At 48.2% G+C, this 14,298-nt stretch overlaps 1 protein-coding gene across 1 annotated transcript in view; it reads left to right on the plus strand.

Annotated features, from left to right (window-relative positions):
• Positions 1-14,298, plus strand: part of CFAP77 (cilia and flagella associated protein 77) — a 136,624-nt gene that overhangs the window by 54,777 nt on the left and 67,549 nt on the right. The gene's annotated exons all lie outside the window — the stretch shown is intronic.

A 14,298-nucleotide genomic window follows, 5' to 3' on the forward strand; every position in this document is an offset into this window, starting at 1 on the left:
GATGTGTGCTGCCTCCCGGACAGCAAAACCCTGACATCTGGCTGCTTATTCCTTCTTAAGAAAGAAATTTGGGCCATTTCCCAAGCAACTCAGATGCTTTGAGTGTTTGGTGAATGACCGTGGACATACAAGCAGGGTTGTAGGTGGTCTAATGGTCATGGGCTCTGGGCACTTTTGGCTTCATAAGCCCATTTTTTAAAAATCAAAAATTATATTTTACAAATAGGTACGTTTACTTTTTTCTTCTGCTTGGAAAAGAAATCAAAGTCCCATGAGCCCTGATCGCTGTGCCCCAGGACCTGATGGGTGAGTCAGCCTTGCATGTAAGACTCAGAGTTTCCAGGAAGCAGTTAACAGCACCTTCATGGGTTAGGAAAGTCATGGGCCTTGAAGGATTTGGCCTTGGTGACTGTCACCCAAAACCCACCAGGAAATAATGCTGGACAACAGGCAGAAGTTGGGGAAGTCCCACAAAATAATCTGGAGGTATGGCTACAAACCCAGCTCCCTGGAACTCTGGGGCAGGTAACAGAGCCCCAGAGCAGAAACTGCAGGGTCATTGGGAGTGTTCTGCCTGCCCAGAGTGTTCTCTGCCCCCTGAAGTGAGGCCCACTCTCTTCTTTCTATCATTTTATGGGCCCCAAGTCAACGGCCACGCCCTCAAGTCCTGCACAGATTTTTAATTTTTTTGGCCGCACTGCGAAGCTTGCAGGATCTTAGTTCCCCAACCAGGGATTGAACCCAGGCCCTCGGCAGTGAAAGCACAGAGTCCTAACCACTGTACCCCCAGGGAATTCCCAAGTCCTGCATAGACTTCTTTTTTATATTTTTTGCTTTGTTTTTTAACTCTTCATTATTTGACCATATCTTATTTTTTTAACACCTTTATTGGAGTATAATTGCTTTACAATGGTGTGTTAGTTTCTGCTTTATAACAAAGTGAATCAGCTATACATATACATATATCCCCATATCTCCTCCCTCTTGCGTCTCCCTCCCACCATCCCTATTCCAGCCCTCTAGGTGGTCACAAAGCACCGAGCTGATCTCCCTGCCTGCACAGACTTCTAAAGTCACTTCTTGGAGTCTCATGTTTCTTCCACTTTGGGATATTTTTACATTGTGCTATAAACATAATCAGGAAGGTTGGTGATGGGAGACCCAGCCAGCCCCAGATTAGAGCTATAATGGGCTTTTTGTTTTTTGCAGGAGCATTCTGTTTTAAGGGAGTATCATTTTTACTTGAAAGATATGTTGCAATGGACTGAATGTTTATGCCCCCCTCCCCAACTCATATGTTGAAACCTAATCCCCAAGATGATAGTATTAGGAGGTGGGGCCTTTGGGAGGTGATTAGATCATGAGGGAGGAGCCCTCACGAGTGGGATTAGTGCCCTTGTACAAGGGACCCCAGAGAGCTCCCTCGTCCCTTCCGTCATATAAGGACACAGAAAGAAGTTGGCCTTCTGAAACAAGAAACGTGTTCTCACCAGACATGGAATCTGCCAGTGCCTTGATCTTGGACTTCCCAGCCTCCAGAACTGTGAGAAATAGATGTCTGTTGTTTAAGCCACGCAAGCGATGGCATTCTGTCATAGCAGGCCAAACGGACTATGACATATGTGGACCCCAGTCACTTGATAATGTGCCAGGGGGTCATTGCTCAAGTCAGAATGATTTCTGATGAGGATGACAACAGCCTTTGGCCCTCCTCTGAGGATGAACTGGAATTCCTACCTGGCTAGGGCCACCAGATTAGAATCTAGGATGTCCAGTTAAGTTTGAATTTCAGGTAACCAACGAATAATAAGAATGCCCTGTGCAATAATAAGTATGCCCCACGAAATATTTGGGACATACGTATACCAAAAAAGTTACTCATTGTTTATCTGAAATTTGAATTTAACTGGGTATCCTGTGTTTTTTATTTGCTGAATCTGGTAGTGGAGCCCAGCACCTGAGCAGACCCCTTTCATGGCTCCTATGACCTGTCCCAGACCACCTGTTCCCTTCTTTCTGTCCCCCAGGAAATTACAAGTTTTCTTTGTGGTGGGGTGAGGGCAAGAATTTTGTGTCTTATTTAGCATCACCAGCAGTGAGCAATATGCCTGGCACTCACCTGGCACTACATACTGTCTGCAAATATATGTTGAGTGGTAACACTCACCCAGGGAGGTTTCTGTGATGAGATGGACCAGTTACTTAGAAAGTTATTTGCAATACTCTTTTTTTTTTTTGTGGTACGCGGGCCTCTCACTGTTGTGGCCTCTCCCGTTGCGGAGCACAGACTCCAGACGCACAGGCTCAGCGGCCATGGCTCACGGGCCCAGCCGCTTCGCGGCATGTGGGATCTTCCCGGACCGGGGCATGAACTCGTGTCCCCTGTGTCAGCAGGCGGACTCTCAACCACTACGCCACCAGGGAAGCCCCTGCAATACTCTTTACTGTAGAATGAAACCACCAAGCTGCAGTGTGGGTACAAAAGTGACCAGCCCTGGGCACCAATGTGACCAGCTCTGGGCGTCCCTACACCTGTTAGGTATGTAACAAAAATGGCCCCTTTTACTGAGTGTTTGGGAATCACAGGCACTGGGCAAAGTACTGGATGGAACCACATCAAAATGCCAGTGTTCTTCCGGTTTGGAGCCACAAAGCCAGCCATTTGGGGGTTCTTCCTTGATGGGCATCATCTTCTCTGATTCTGATAACAACCCTTGGAGGCAGTTACGACTTGGCATCTCCTTTTTACACGTGGGGAGACTGAGGCAGACGGGGGTGAAGTCACTTGTTCAAGGTCGTTCCGCTGGTAACAGAGCTTGGGTTTCAGCCCAGGTAGCTAATCACGGCTCCCAAACCTGCCCATTGAACCACCAAACTGTACGCCCACGGGCATAACTTCCTGTATCCAGAAAGGGCTACTGCAGGCTAAACTAGATGTGTGAAAACAAAACAATCCATGGACGTGTCCCAGGAGCCTTCCCTAGTGCTGGTGCACGGGTCCTAGTCGTGACGGGAGCTGGCACTGACCCTCTCGGATCTCTGGATCTGGACATCCTATTGATCACATCCACTCCTTCTCTGACAAACCCTAGCCTCTATCTCCTGCTCTGGAGACATGGCCGGGGTGCCCTGCGTGTGTCAAAAACTCTGTTGTAGAATTGGGATTTGTCTCTTGTAAGGAACTGCATTTATAAAAATCTTGCTTGCTTCCAAACAAAGTTTAACGTGCATTTTAAGATCGGTATCTTTTATTTAAGTAGGGGGTACGTGTGGTCCAGTGGAAGCTTTCCCCTGGACGACTGTGCTTTTCCTGGTCCCTGTTGGACAGTCAAACACTTAGGAAGGCCTTGTGCATTCATTCATTCATTCATTCACCCATTCTTCCATTCACTTAGACATGAGAATTACTGAACTGTGACTCTGACTCCATTCATCCCAGAATGAAGCATGACTCCAGTGACATGGGATAAGTGTGGTGGTTCACAGTGCATGAGGACACTGCTGGTTCCTATCACTCAAGGATGCCAGGGATCAAAGACCACCCTTGGAATGTTCTAAGCCCTTCGAAGCTCTTAACAAAGGGGCTTCTGAGAAAGTTCAGCCATTAGGACCAGAGGGAAGCCCACAGAGGAAACTGCCAGGGATACGTATCAGGGGAAACACGAGTAGGGTTGTGGCAGCAGCTTTCTGTGCAGAGAGCCTGTAGGGAATCACCAGGTTAGTGAAGCATGGGTGTGCAGGGATAAAGGATGGAAGCAGACAAAATGCATCCCCATCCCAGGGCAGGTTGGTAGGGGTATTCGAAATGCCCAGGGAAGTTTTGTCTGAAATAGTCAAAATTACATCTGACTACTTAAGCCTTTCCAACCGATCTGCTAATCATATTTCCTCAAATTTTATATCCCTGACCCTTGTAAAAGGATTGCATTGAAGACATGTTTTAAGCTGCATTTTAATAAGTCAATAAGAAAGCTCAAAATTATTTAAAGCTTCTTAAAGGGGATTATGTTTGATTTCTAAGGGGAATTCTGGGGTGTAGAACGGTAAAGATGCTTCATCCTTCTCAGATGGTTTTACATTTAGAAAGCACATCATTTTAGACAAAAACTTTTAACTATTTTATTGTTGGAAAGGGGGCGATTCAGTACAAGAAGACTTTTGCCACTGGCTGGCCGCATTAAGTGAGCTTGAGGTCTTCAGCAGGGGAAGGAATTGCATTTTGAGCTTTCGAGAAAATATTGGGATTCTCCTTTGCAGTTTGTTCCCTGGCCTTTAAAAATCAGAGTTTTCTGGGAATTCCCTGGTGGTCCAGTGGCTGGGACTCCATGCTTGCACTGCGGGGGGCCCAGGTTCAATCCCTGGTCAGGGAACTAAGATCACTAGAAAGCCTCGTGGCATGGCCACAAAAAAAAATAATCAGACTTTTCTGATATTCTGAAAAGGAAAGTCAGATTCTCCAGGTATCTGGGAGAGCCCAGCCTGGCTGTCATGTGTCGCGGGGAATAGAAAATTCTAGGCCAGGGCGTACAGTTAATTTTTGCTCTAAGGTTGGTCTACAGTGGGAACATCACGGGCCCCCAGGCTGGTTTCAGTCTCCCTGCTGAGGGGGTGCTGGCGGGGGTGGACGAGGCCCACGTTGGGGCTGAGCAGATAATCCTCTGAACTTCCTCAGTACTGGCCGGTCACGGGGGAAATTCAGGGGAGTTGGGCAAAAGGAGAAAGGATAGTTTAGGAGCAGGAAAAATACAGAAGCCATGTGAGATTCGGCTGGCAGCTCTCTCTACATTGACTCATCTTTGGACATACTTGCGAGGGAAGAGCTCAAACGTCTCACCTTGGCACTGAGTCAGGAGGGTCCTGACAGCTGCCCTGTTGGTTTAGATCTTGTCACTTCCACCCGGAGCGCAGAGCCAGACTCCTGGGGACCCCCACCAGCTGCCCTCCCTTGCGGTCTCTGCTGTACTCACCACCTGTCGGACTTCCCTAAACCGCGGTACTGATCACCCCACCCGCCCTTGACTCACAACCATCCATTACTCCCTAAAGAAGACAGCCTGGCCCCCATACTCATCTTTCCCCTGGGTGGCTGGACCATTTTCTGCTGACCTTGTTTCTTTTTTTTTTTCCAATTAATTTTTATTGGAGTATAGTTGATTTCCAATGTTGTGTTAGTTTCAGGTGTACAGCAATGTGAATCAGTTATACATATACATATACGCACTCTTTTTTAGATTCTTTTCCCGTATAGGTCGTTACAGAGTATTGAGTAGAGTTCCCTGTGCTATACAGCAGGTCCTTATTAGTTATCTATTTTATATATAACAGTATGTACATGTCATCCAATCTCCCAATTTATCCTTCCCCCTCCCCTTCCCCCCTGGTAACCATGTTTGTTTTCTACATCTGTGACTCTGTTTCTGTTTTGTAAATAAGTTCATCTGTACCATTTTTTTTAGGTTCCACATATAAGTGATTACTGAGTGAAGTAAGTCAGACAAAGGCAAATATCATATATCGCTTGTATGTGCTCTTGTTTCTGTTCGTGCTTTTGTGCCGTCTTGGCACACGTTGTGAAAATCTGCCCCGTATCTCTCTGTCCAACGTTCCAAGTCCTTCTCCAACGCTGCCTTTTCCAAGAGGTCTGCCCCGAGCCTGGCGGTCAGAGGAGCCTGCTCCCTCCTGGGAATCCCCATGGCTGTTATACTTCCCTTATGACACTCCTGCCAATCTCCTCTGTGCCCAGGGATTCTGCATGTGTCTTTTCCTCTGCTTGGTCCCAGGGGTCGCCAGGAACGCCACTCACGTGTCACTGCCAGAAAAATCCAACTCACCCCTCACCTGCTACGTCACAGACCAAGTGATCCGAGAAATCTTCCCCAAACGACCTCCCCTGGGGGAGAGAGTGGCGAGCTTCTTTCAGCTTCTGGGCCCCCAGAACTTGGCTTATCTATCTGGTCCAGCGCTGGTGTCTGATCTCCTGTCTCCTCATGAGCTGTAGTCAGGGACTCATACATGAGGTCAGTTCCATGAGATGGGGTCTGGCTCATCTTTTTTTATTTTTTTAATTGAAGTATAGTTGATTTAAAATGTTGTGTTAATTTCTGCTGTACAGCAAAGTGATTCATATATATACATATTTTTTTAATATCCTTTTCCATTATGGTTTATTATAAGATATTGAATATAGTTCCTTGTGCTCTACAGTAAGACCTTGTTGTTTATCCATTCTATATATAAAAAAGCTTACATCTGCTGACCCCAACCTCCCACTCCATCCCTCCCCAAACCCCCCCAAACCCCTTCTCTTGGCAACCACAAGTTTGTTCTCTATGTCTGTGAGTCTGTTTCTGTTTTGTAGATAGGTTCATTTGTGTCATATTTTAGATTCCACATATAATTGATGTCATATGGCATTTGTCTTTCTCTTTCTGACTTACTTCACTTAGTATGATAATCTCTAGGTCCATTCATGTTGCTGCAAATGGCATTATTTCATTCTTTTTTATGGCTAAGTAATATTCCATTGTATATACGTACCACATCTACTTATCTATTCATCTGTTGATGAACATTTAGGTTGTTTCTATGTCTTGGCTATTGTGAATAGTGCTGCTATGAACACTGGGGTGCATGTATCTTTTCAAATTATAGTTTTGTCTGGATATATGCCCAGGAGTGGGATTGCTGGATCATATGGTAATTTTATTTTTAGTTTTCTGAGGAACCTCCATACCATTCTCCATAGTGGCTGCACCAACTTACATTCCCACCAACAGTGTAGGAAGGTTCCCTTTTCTCCACACCCTCTCCAGCATTTGTTATTTGTAGACTTTTTAATGATGGCCATTCTGACTGGTATGAGGTGGTACCTCATTGTATCAATAGTTTTGATTTGCATTGGGTCTGGCTCATCTTGACACCGAGGTGATTCCCATGACATGTAGTTTGCTCAAGGCTGGGCAATGATAGTGTCCCCACTGTGCTAGTCAGCGTGGATGGCTGGATGGCGTTGCTGTGTCATGTCGTTAACAGGATATATCCGCAAACGATATGTCCAAGTCCTAACCCCCGGTGCGGGTGAATGTGACCTTATTTGGAAATAGGGTTTTTGCAGATGTAATCAATTTAAGGATCTCAAGATGATACCCTAGTGGATTTAGGGTGAATCCCAAATCCAATAACTGGTGTCCTTATAAGAAAAAGAAAAGAGAGATTTGAGACACAGACATAGGGGTAAGAGGCCAGGTGAAAATGGATGCAGAGATTAGAGTGATACACCCACAAGCCAAGGAATGCAAGGCTTGCCAACAGCCCCCTAGAGCTGGGAGAGAGACATGGAACACATCCTCCCTGAGAGCCTCCAGAAGGAACCAACCCTGCTGACATCTTGATTTTGGACTTCCGGCTTCCAGGACTGAGCAAAAGCAAACTTTTGCTGTTTTTAAGTCACCAAGTTTGTAGCTATTTGTTGTGGCAGCCACAGGAAACTAATACAGAGGAGACGTTCAGCACAAGAGAGAGGACTTCCTGACCTGTCTGTGTTGTGACACTGACTTCCTCAGGCCTCGGGCAGCTGGAGCCATGAACAGGCTCTTCCATTTACCTCGGTGCCTCCTATCAAGCTGATGGTTTTCTCTGTGCTCCAGGATAGTAAAAAGGCTGTAGGAGATCATACAGGCACCAGCCAGGGGGGCCCAGAGTCAGGTACCCCTGGTCTCCCAGTCCTGCCTCTGGCAATTAGCTGGGTGACCCTGGACATGCAGGTAGCCTTGCTGAGCATTAATCTGTAAAACTGGGATAAGAGGAGCCCTGCTTCATAGGTTACGATGAGAATTCATTCATTCATTCACCATTCAACAAAGATTTATTGAATACCTACTATGTGCCAAGAATTATTCTAGGCACTGGAGACAGAGCAGTGAACAACAATAACAAAAAAACGATCCCTGCCCCATGAAGCTCACATGTTAGGGAGGAGAGAAAGATGATGATCAAAATTCAGCAGAAAAACACAGAGGTGGTGATAAGTGCTTTGGAGAAGCACAAAGCAAGCAAGGGGATGAGGAGAGGCTGGGTGCAGTTTAAATAAAAGGTCAGGTCAGGAAGAGTCAAGGGGTCAATGGGTGTCAAACACTGAGCCCTGACTAAGACAGCAGGCACATAGGAATTGCTTAACACATAGTAGCTGTTTGTACTTGTCCTGTCAGCTCAGGCTGCTATAACAAATTGTCGCAGACTGGGAGGCTTAAACAACATTTATTTCTTGCAGTTCTGGGGCCCTGCAGGGTTGGGTTCTTGGTTTACAGACAGCCAACTCTCTGGCCTCTTCTTATAAGGGCACTAATCCCATTCGTGAGGGCTCCACCCTCATGACCTCATCACCTTCCAAAGGCCCCACCTCCTAACACCATCACACTGGGGATTAAGTTTCAACGTAACGGATTTGTGGGAGAGAACATAAATATTCAGCCCATAATGATACTCAGGACCAGGACTGGAAGGAGTTCCTGCTCTCCCTTTGCTATTTCTAGCTGCAGGGTGCTCTGTGCATCCTTCTGCCCCTCAGTCATTTCAGGACCCTCCTCCTGGCTCCCTCTCTTGGGCATTCTGAAGGCCAAGGCAGGCATGGGGTGGAGTGAGGAAAGGACGGCTGAACTCACCAGGCTGCAGACTCAGACGGGCAGCCTGGGAGCGGGCACGCTGGGTCAGAGCCAGTGGGCGTAAAGGAGGGGTCGCTGTGATGGCTGAGCCAGGGGTGGGGGGGTGAGGGGGTGGGGGAGCTGCCACAGCCACCTGCTCCTTCGCGCATCCAGTTGTTCCCGCTGGGAATATGAAAAAGCCCCAAAATTTGCAATTTCTTTGAAAACAAAGAGAGCTAAGCGGGGAGGCCCGTAGAGTTAGTGTGAGGAAAGGGGATTTGTTTTCTCCCTTTTCATCTACCCAACCTAACCAGTCTCACAGCTTTGCTGCTTCCACTGGGGCAGCTGGGAAGATGGGTATCAGCCAATGTACAGTAAAGGGTTAACTCAGCAGGTCTGCATTGTCCACATGCTGCACATTCTGAGAAAGGACTGGCCTTGGCTTCTGGGAGGTAAACCTCTGACCTCTAAGCCTTGGGAGTGTCCTGCCTGATTAGAGTGTCTAGTTTCCCTGGGGGTCTAGGCCATGCCAGTTGGCCCATACTAACAATGCGATTGATGGCGGGGATGCGGGGGAGCAGGTGTGGGTTGGGCCACATAGTATCAGCTCAGCCTCTGGAGGGGCTGGAGACTAAGGTCAACCACATGAGGGATCAGCCACATCTATGCGACCAACTCCCAGTAAAACCAGGGACACCAGGCTCGGGTGAGCTTCCCGGGTTGGCAATATCCTGTGCATATTGTCACACGTCACTGACATCAGAAGTAAACCCTCTCCACTGGGAGAGGACAGCTGGTCTCTCCTGGACCCTGCCTCATGCACCTCTTCCCTTTACTGATTTTAGTCTAGATCCTTCTGCTGTAATACACCACAGCCATGAGTATAGTGGCTTTTATGAGTTCTGTGGGTCCTTCTGGTGAATTGTTGAACCTGACCTTGTGAACCCATGAACGCCACCCAAGCATTTGGCCTCTGCTTATCCCTGAAGTCTCTATATGAGACTGAGGGGGCTTGTGCCAGCATCTCCGTGTGGGGGACAAGATGTGTGTTGCAGTCCTCTGTGGGCCAAAGAGAACCCACCCGGTCAGATGATTGAGCCTGTGATCGGCTGAAGAGGTGAGCACTCCAGCCTCAAACCTTCAGACAGACAGCAGCCAGGGAAACGCAGGCGGATATCTGGTCTACCTCACAGGTTGCGCCGCAGGGTCAGTTTTCCCCCAGTTGCTCTGTCAGTGCCGATGGCACTGGGTGTGTGTTCAACCCTCCAGACTTCAGAAGGTGCACCCTCAGAGAACAGCAGTGGATTCCTCTTTAAGCAAAACCCCATTGGCCTTTATTACTTTGAGCAAAGTAAAATTTGCTCCTGAATAAGCAAGAGCTCCCTGACAGCTCTGTCGATGCGAGGTGTCCTATTTGAAAAGATATGAGAGGCAAGGGACAAGAAATGGGAGGCTCCTCCAAGGCAGGTGGGGCCTGGCAAGGGGTCGAGGTGACAACGAGAGGACTAATAATCTAATGAAGAAGAGGGCTGGGCCCTTTAAGACCAAAGTGATGGAGTTCATTTGCATTTAGATCTCCTCAGCTCCCTCTTTCCATCTAAAGACAAATCCTCACAAAAGGCTGCTTAATTAGACCAAATTAGATTTCCGGTCAGCAGCTTGTCATTCATTACAAAATGCTGTTCTTTTCCATTTTGGTAATTATGGGCTAGTCTATACCAGTTTGTAAGCATTCATTCCAGCCGTTGAGTATGACTAGTATTCCTGATTTTGTGCAGAGAAGAGGAAGATTATTCAGTTGCACCAAATGTGTCTATTTTATAAGTTGAATAGACCATCATCACTGGAGTCTTTTACAATAGTGGATATTCTCACTCTTAATTCTTTAATGATTAATTGGAGGAGCAGCACAGAGCTTGTTAATTTCCAAGACTAAAAGCTAAGTACAAACAGACTTCACATGTAGCAATTACGCCATGTATTTAAAATCTTTACCTGAGTTATGCAGCCCTATTCCATCTGAGAAGCTGCCCATGAAATCATGCATAGCACAGCCCCTCGTCCTGAGCCCTTAATATTGCTCAGCTGCCTTTTGCACCGAACGTCTCTGGGGGAGCTCAGACCTTCTCTCCCATGGTTCATTCCCCCCTGCCAGCCACGGAGCCTTGGTATTTCCCGTTTTCGGTTGTATGTAGACAAGGGTGGGTGGGTGTACAGGAGGGCCTTGGAGGACAGGGCTTGGTTTGGCCGATCCAAGGTCTTCATCATCCCATTCTCCAAATCCTTTCCATCCATTGTACACGGTGCAGCTCAGCGTCTAGAGGATCTCCTACAAACCCGGGAAGAGGCCTCAAAGTGGCTGGTGGGTTGTGCCGGAGAAGCCATGGATGGAGTTCCATCCCAGGGCAGCACAGTTGGCTTTGCTTTGGTCATTCTGGTTGAGTGCAGGTGGGCAGGTCACCAGGCTCAGATGCTGCTGATGGAGGTGGCACAGGTAGCATCAACTCTCTCTAATAATAATCACCACCCAATCCTACCACAGATATTTCGTGAGGCCTATTATGCGCGGGACACTGAATGGTCTCTCCTCTCACCAGGCCTGTGAATTGGGTGGTGTTTGACGGATGAGCTGACAAATGGGAGAGTTGACACTGACACCCAGACCAGGCCGACCATGACCCTAAAGCTTTCCCACTGTGCTGCTCTGTGTCCTTGAACCAAAGACTCGGATGACCTGGATCCAACTCACGTGGATCCAGACATGCTCCAGAAAAAGAATGGCAGAGCCGGAGGGGCCCAGAGATCAACTAGCTCTGCTCCCTCATTTTACAGACGGGAACACCGAGGCCAGAGAAGAGAGGGAGCCTCCTCCAGGCTGCCCTCCTGGATTGGTCCTCCCCTTTAGCCTCCCATCTCCCAACCCTCCTGGTTGCTGCCCACCTGTCATAGTCACAAGGCAGGAAACTGTCAATTCTGCTGCTCCCACTGAGTCCAGAAACTCCTACCTTCCTGTGGGCTCAGAGCAGACCAGGCTGGCCTTTTCCACTTTTTGCCCTCGTAGCTCAACTTCCCGGAGAGTTTAGCCCAAATAAGCAGATTTTCAGCCCATTTTGCATAGCCCTTAATATTTCACTGGCATCTGGCCATTGATAAGATACAGCCCCGTGGTCATAAGACCCCCAAGCCACAGCTGACCTTTGAGATCTCAGATGCAGAGACTCTGGCCTGCTCTGAGCAGCATCACCTGGGTGCCTGAGCCCCTCTCTGGTCCCCCCTCCCCAGAGTTCCCCTGCCCTCCTCCCCTTCTGGATGGTGGCCCCCTCGCCCATAAGCCCCCGGACAGTCTCACAAGCCCTCTTCCCTCTTACACTCCTGTCCAAGTGCCACCAACAGAGCTCGTGGTTAATGCCTCCCAGGGTCATGTCTTTTTCCTCCCTCCGCAGCTAGATTATCATCCATCTCTGAAAGCTCCAAGGTACCAAGCACAGTGTACTTTGCCCCGTACGTGGCTGCCGCCACCTCTGCCATATAAAAGAAGCATTGCTTAAGGCCCGGCCTCACTGTCCTATAAAACGGCAAACCCAGAACCCACCAGGAGACAACCCCGAGGCTGCAGAGACAGGGGAGAGGTAGGACCCTGTTCTGCAGCTGCCCAGCTCTGTGCTGGAATCCGTAGCCGTCCTTATCAACTGGCTTCATTTGAGAGCCCCTTCCTCCCCTCCTGCGATCTGCTGTGCTAACAGGTCAGCTGCCACTTTGTGTTAAACTCCTTCTCACTTATTACAATACCAGTTTTTTATTGACATGGAAATAAAACTTACAATCAATGAGATATTATGAAATATACATCAAAACAAAAGTCACTAGAGCTGGCGTTTTCATCTGTTCTCGGGAAGGAACAAGGGTTTATCGGGGTGAAAAAACACTGAACATTTTTCTTCCCTATTACATGATGCGATTTTCAATGAATCTATAAAGAAAATGAAAACATAAATAGAGTAACCAAACAGAATGAACCCTGCAGCTGTCAAAACTTAAAACAGTTCCATTTTCCTTTGATTTCTGTTTTAAGTTTTGAAATGTACATAGATCATTCTCTGATTTTTCTCTTTCTTTTTCTTTCTTTCTTTCTTTTTTTTTTTTTTTTCTTTTTGGTAGGGAGCCTCTTTCTTAAATCTGATTCCTCTATGGCCCACTGGCTTTGAGCCTTGGTAGCTGAACTGACCAAATGACCAAATGAATACGCCATTTATTTCTTATGCCATCAGCCCTACCTCTGTAGAGGGGACCTCTTATTCTATTCCTTCTCCACGGTCTGGAAACGTACCCCTTCCCTTGTTGGTGCCACACGGGAGAAGGAGGGCAAAGGAGGAGCCCTTCCCAGCTGGTGGGCACCTGCTGCGTGCCCGACACCTCACCTCGGTCATCTCTTCTAAATCTCGTCATTACACCCTGGGGTGGGGTTGGTTATCGCCATTTCACGAATGAAGAGGAACTGAGACTCAGAGAGGTGAGGAAGGTTCAGAGCCTGGATTCTGTTCCCATCTGTCTACACCGGGTGGAAGCGGAGAGGACCTCTGAGACGGCCTACTTGAGTGATTTCATAGTTTTCTTAAAATCGAAGAACGCTTTCTTCCAAAGAAGTCTGACATGGAGACCCCCATAAATAAAGGGTGTCTCCCAGGGGCCGTCTGGCCGACTCAGGATGCGGGCTTTGTGTTCCGGGAGGCTCTCCTTTGCATCCACCTGAGGTTCTCTGAGCTCCACTCTGATCTCCTCCATGGTCCCGGGGACAGGAAACGCAGGGCCTAGGGAGGAGAGGAGAAACCGGCCATGAGCATCCAGGTCTCTGGACCCGCAGGCCAGGGCTTCTTCTCCCCCTTCCCCCAACAGCAGCCTTCCAGAAGTGAGGCCACACCACACAAAGGAGGGACAGAATGGGAAACGGAGTCCATCCGGTTTCACTGGTCCTCGGGTTTCAAACAAATATTCGTGAAGCTCTAAGACGCCTCTAAAAGACACACCTGCACCAGCTTCTGCCGTACGGACCATCAGAGCAACACGATCGGGGCGGGAAATGGTCCCGCAGCCCCGCAATCCACCTCCACCCGGTCTCATCTCCTTGAAGCTGAGCAACGTCTTCCAACCACGTTGTCCCACAGCGAGACAGCAGCCACTTCATTTGCATTTCTTTCCTCTCCCATCCCAAAGAGAGAGAGAGGAGTTTCCTAAATTGCCCGGATGGGAGGCATGGCATACCTCTCCTGTGGACGTATTCATTTTTCTTTTTATTGAGGCAAAATTTACATAAAATTAACTATTAAACTTTTTTTTTTTTTTTTTTTTTTTTGCGGTACGCGGGCCTCTCACCGTTGTGGCCTCTCCCGTTGCGGAGCACAGGCTCCAGACGCGCAGGCTCAGCGGCCATGGCTCACGGGCCCAGCCGCTCCGCGGCATGTGGGATCTTCCCAGACCAGGGCACGAACCCGCGTCCCCTGCATCGGCAGGAGGACCCTCAACCACTGCGCCACCAGGGAAGCCCTCAACTGTTAACCATTTTTTCAATGTATGTTTCGGTTGCATTTAGCACCTCTACAATGCTGTGCACTCACCCTCTCTATTTAATTCCAAGACATGCTCATCACCCCAGAAGGAAATC

This window comes from Orcinus orca, chromosome 6, assembly GCF_937001465.1.
Source record: "Orcinus orca chromosome 6, mOrcOrc1.1, whole genome shotgun sequence".
NCBI classification, from domain to species: domain Eukaryota; kingdom Metazoa; phylum Chordata; class Mammalia; order Artiodactyla; family Delphinidae; genus Orcinus; species Orcinus orca.